Source organism: Saccostrea cucullata, unplaced genomic scaffold, assembly GCF_032062105.1.
Source record: "Saccostrea cucullata isolate Sc308-1 unplaced genomic scaffold, CSIRO_AGI_Scuc_v1 ctg17610, whole genome shotgun sequence".
NCBI lineage: Eukaryota > Metazoa > Mollusca > Bivalvia > Ostreida > Ostreidae > Saccostrea > Saccostrea cuccullata.
This window is the reverse complement of record NW_026929424.1, coordinates 28462-34461: the sequence shown is the minus strand read 5'-3', so window position 1 is coordinate 34461 and position 6000 is coordinate 28462.

Sequence of the window (6000 nt, the reverse complement as noted above, 5' to 3'; positions counted from 1 at the left end):
AAAATGAAATGAGTTCAGCAGTTAAAAATTTCTGAACCATTATAAATGTCTCGTTTGACCTTAGACAGTAATTTATTCTCTTACTCTGTTTTCAGAGAAATTTATAATTATTTCCTTTCATGAATGGGAATTGATGTAATCTGCCACACTTGGAAATCTGAACAGGTAAAAAAAAACTTTTTGAACTAATGTTTAAAACAGGAAGCCAAGGAGTGGTTTAACACATGTTTTTTTTTTCCTTTCTAAATACTATCCTTATTTTGAACTGAAATGGGATCTAGATAAAGCAAAAGATATCACTAATTTGACATTATGGATAAATTGAATTATTACTTCACTGCAGGGGACAGCAGAGAGTATTTTTTTGTATAATATACTGTGTATCATATATTGTAGATCTATTTTTGCATCATTGGCTTCCTATAGCCTAAAATACAAAAATTTAGATCTGTATACATGTGCTTGACCTTTTATGCTTGCAGTTATTAAAATGCATCTTAAGATCCTGCTGCACTGTCACATGACTTAATTATTGCGAACTCACAATTTTTGTAGGGATGTAAAATTTCACTTAAAATTTTTGTTTGGTATCTTGACAAACCCATGCACTTCACATAATTTAAAAATGACAAGATACAGCATAATTAAAACCAATATCTAAGCAGAAAAAAAAATCATCTTTACTAAAGAACTACGAACTCTAACTCTTGATTCTCGCCTACATTTTGCACCCATTAAATTTAATATCAATGGCAATTTGGCCATTAAATCTTTGTTTAATACAAAGAACAGTTCTATGGTAATAGATTAACCATTTTAATTCCAACGCTAGATAGTAAATTATCATTAATTCCAGCTCTTGAAAAAAGGGGGGTAGACGATATTTTCTAGTGAAATCAAACTTTCAAGAATCACCATATTTTGGAATAGTGTGATAAAATGTATCTCATATCTTTTCTTATGTTTTACGCAAATAAATAAAACATATATAAATTAATAAAATACAATTTTTTAGTTGTAAATAGATTTAAAATTGGTGAAAATTCAGCATTTTTTTCGTTTTTTGTCTATAAATATATGTTCCCCCCCCTGTGAAACACAAAAAAGCTTTGGCATAAATTTGCAAAATGACAGTCCATATTATCTGTAAAAAGGAATTTTTGTTTCCTTTTTAAAAATATTTTCCGTTTTCCATTGATTTCTATAGTGAAAAACTCAAGCTTTACCAAAATTATAGAGTTATCTCTCTTTGGTATCCCAAATAAGTAACTTTTATCAAACTTCATATACATATCTATAAAAATTTTGAAAATCATTCAAATATGTTAACTTTTGAAAATTGACTTAGAGGTAGGCGGGAGAACAATACTATCGTTCGTGGTTCTTTGGGAACTTCAAAAAGGGTGTGTATTCTAATTTGCATGGTGTATAGTAAAAGAAATGATAGTTAAATACAGTACTGCACCTTTTAAATACATGGACCTTGAAAGCAAACCCTAGATTTGACATTTTTACCTTGAGTGATGGATTGAGTTTTAAATCACATTAAAGTTGTTTTTGTATTCTTGTATAGATTTATAGAGTAATTTTTTTTATAGATAAGCATAATTTAGTTGCTAGATAAGAATTGGAGCAATATGATACAAAATTGACTTGACAGTTTATATTACTGCAAGCATTTATTCAGATAGAGGGGTGTGCTAGAAATTACATAATTCTGGCTATAATCAGAAATGCAAAGCCATTCCATTATCTCCTAGTATTCCTATCAATATTTATTGAGATTTTATTGGACAATTGGTGCAACATATAGCAGTTTTGACTGTTTGTGAATGTCATATATCTGCTTACTTGTGGGTTTTTTTTGTCATATGATAAAAGTGGCATTATAATGACTAGACATTTTGTCTGAGTAAAAGGAGAAATTGATGGTTTTGTCATATTGCGTTATAGAACATAAATACGAGACTAAGTTGCTGCTATTCTTTGTCATTAGGGAAATGCTCTTTAAGAAAAATCTCTTCTATTAAATCTGTAAGTTCAGGTGGGATGGGGGTATTGTGTAGAAATCACATTGTCATTTCTGGGCCATTACTTTTTAATGAAGAAACAATGTTAGCGTATACTTGATTGAGATTGTTTATGACCTTAGAGTGTGACCTGTCCTTAACTTGAGGTCATTCTGGCAAGTTGAAGGTCAGTGGCAGAAACTATAAAATATAATTCCACTCCATAACTTTTAAATAGAGAAACATGAGGAGTTCATACCGCATAAATGAGATTGCTTAAAATGATTTTTGACTCAAAGTCATTTGGTCAAGTTCTATGCCATTCTTGGAAAAATATAATAATTCCTGTCTGTACCATGTCTAGTAAATCAGAGGAGGCTCATAATTAATGTAGAGATAGCTTATGACACATGAGGGTTTGTTGTGACCTTGACCCAAGATTATCTTTTAATTTGAAGGTCATGAAGAAGTGTAAATATGTATGTAATTGTATGTCTGCTTGATAATGATCTGCTTTCTTCTCTTTAAGAGGAGCAGTTTCAGAAGTGTGTGCATATGGCATGACCCCTTTTCCCAAGCCCTGAAGGGGATGAAAATTATTAAAGTTCACACCCAGAATTTTATTTCTTATGTATATATACTGTTACTTTGCATGGTGGTACATGTACATGGTAATTTAAATGTAAACATTTTAGAGTAAATTCTCTCAAAGTATATTTATTTGGGAAAATGTTAGGTTAGCCTTATTCATCCAACCTTCAAGAAGTGTGTGGTTCAATTAAATCTATTTAAGGGGTTATATTTGTTGTATAAATGGTCAGAGCTTAGATCAGAGTGGCCTTAGAAAGCAATAAAAAAGGTATTAATGTTGACATGATTTATAGGGAGAAAAGTGGAGTTTTAAGGGAGCTTTTATTACAAGATTTACTTAATGATTTTCAATTTCATCAATGTATATACATATTTAACCAGCTTTTAAATAACAGATTTCAATGTCCAAGTGTCCGCTTCTGGTTGAACTCTTTGTTGGGTAAAAAAGATTTTGTTGCTTTATACTTTATAGTGAATGATGCAGTCACTATACTAAAGCATATTGATCAGAAGAGCTCAGAAAACTTTGATGGTGGTATACAGTAAAACTTGTTTAGTGCGAACACGGATATTGCGAATTCACGGATATATAGCGAAGTTATCTTAGATCCCCAGCGATATAAATTTAACAAATTCCTTGTATGGATATAGCGAATTCCAGATATAACCAAGTAATTTCATAGGTCCCATGCAGTGACTTTGTTATAACCGAGTTTTACTTTACTTTATCAATGTATATACATATAATTATTTTAAAACTTTTCAATTAATATTTGTTCAAAACTTAAAGAAATGTAACCTTTTAACGTTTGGATAACCACTAAATCCCATGCAATTTCTATGAAACTGAAGATTTCCTCATCAATATATCAATCAACAGTTATAATAATTATGATAAATTGTTTTGATGCTGAAACTCAGTTATATGGGAAAAATGATTAAAGTAATGCTATGTAGAAATTAATGCAATTAAATACAGTTCAAAAGTTTGCTAAGGACATTAATGGGAGTTTCTGTATAATTTTTAGATTGTAACCCAGAGTCTTTTAATTGTGTCATTGTCAGTTAAATAGACTTTCAAATACATGTATGTTAAATGTTTGAAAAAAAGGGGGAAATAACTTTGAGGCAATGCAGTTCTTGGTTGGGTACAGATAAAAAGTATCATAATAATAATTTTTTTTAACAAAACATTTATTGTATATTCTTACATTAGTGTATAGTCAACTATGTAATTGAAGCTATAAAGTTTCATATCAGCAGAACATCTCAAATATGTTAAACAGAAAATAATAAAACTCGGAATTCTGCATTTTAAATGCAGTTGAAATGCATTGTTCCAAGTTTTACAATTTTCTTTTGTTTGTTTGCAGATTATGCAACACTCGATATAAATCAAAGTTATATTGCCTGTATGTAAATTTCAACAGCAAAATTAAGCTAGCTATTATAGTCTGCATTGGTAATTCTGCAATCATGCTATCTTCTCTTTGGATCGCTAAAGATGCATGAATAAAAAGAAAAACACAAGATCATTTTCCTACTCAGTATGTTAAAAAATGTTTTCTAGGTAACAAATATCAGAAAACACATATAGTAATAAACAGACAATTAACGATCAAGAGAAATGTTCATCCCCTAAAATCTGTTTTGGCTTCAGATGGTGGATTTTTTTCTGACAGGAGGTAGTTTGTTGATGTAATGCCAGATTTTTAAAGGTGTTATGAATCATTCAACATTACAAGTTTAATTTTGATTTTGAATGAAAGTGAAAGTCATATGTTTGTGAATTACTTTGTTATTGTTTGGACATATATGATATAATCTAGATGGGATTTGTCTGCAATGTTGATGAGTTTCAGGATGTTGGAATTGTCAACCTTGGCTCCTCTGGAATTTGGATTTGAACATTTGCTGTATTGAATTGCATAAAACCCTGTATCATTTTCAAGGCCATCAGATGGTGAGTACATTTATGATAATGATGATGGAATTCTTTGCACATGTATGTTTTTGGGTTGTTTTTAGGAAAAACAGTTATGTTTTGGGAAAAAAAGTTTTACATAGCGTATAAAACTTAAGGCAAAGATTTATATATTAAAACATGATCTTACTTTACCTGTCTGATAAATACTGAATTAGAATTAATTTAAAAATTTAAAAAAGGGATTTTAAATCAATTGTGATGAAGTTTTGTTGCCCTGTAGTAGAAGGTTCATCTTTTTGTATCTTTTAATCTTCCTTATCTATTTTATTTGGCTTTAATTTTCAAGGGTACTTTGTTCATTCTATGGAGTAATTTATTTTCAATTTCTTAAAGAATGCTGAAAAATTGGCCTAAATGAATAAGTAATTTTAGGCTTTACTTCAGAGAAAGAGAAAAATGGTAACACTAACAATGCTGAACCTACATGACCTCCATTGTGAATAAGATTTCAATTATGTGCATTCTTTGTAAATTTTTCCTGCAGATGTATTTTGTTAAATTTATTTATAGGAAAAATTTTCTTGTTTTATGAATATAATGTTTTAACAAATAGATTGAGGGGAAAAAATTCAATGAATAACAGTCTTTAGTAATGGATTCCAGCCATTTTCTTTTCCAATCTAATACTGATATTATTTTAAATTGGAACACTACTGAGATTTATATAGTTTAATTGTCACCTGAATTAATCTGAAGTCAGGTGTATTTATCTGATGGGGGGGATAATCAGGCATGCTGATCATTGACCGATTAGGAGGAGTGTTAGGCTGTCAAAGGGGTGCCGATTTACTGATAAAGAGAGGGAGGGTCGAGAGCGACTTATTGATTGGGGGACACCCACCCGCATTCAAGTTCATGTACCCCCTTGCTGTTTCTTTTTCAACCAGGAAAAATGACCATTTACATGCAATCGCCATAATGGATCATTTATTCAAATGTAAGAATTAATTGAAAAATTTCTTTGAAAATTGGTCTTTAGGTCCTTGGTGAAAGTCATTATTGGTTCTTAAGTTCGAATAATTATTCAGATAAAGTGTCTAGCAAGAGTCAGAAGAGATTGGTGAGTAATACCTGGCATTTTCACCTTTTATTTGCAAATACCAGAGGTAATGTTTTTCACTCCTCTGACCATCTCGGTACAAAAGGGGATCAGAAAAACAGCTCTTAATCAAAACCCTTACCAATAAAGGCCTGAGAGATTTTGTAATGTTCTTGTTTGTACATTTATAAGTGTTTTGACATGAATTCCATGGACAGTTACTTTTTGTCCAGAAAAAAGGCATATAAGTGTTTGATACTGGAGACTTTGGAATTCAATTTCCTCAGCTCTGGATGGATTTCATTAATGAAATGACACTGGTGATTCTGTTGTGCTACCGTGGACATTTAATGGCATCATCTTGACATCTGTGG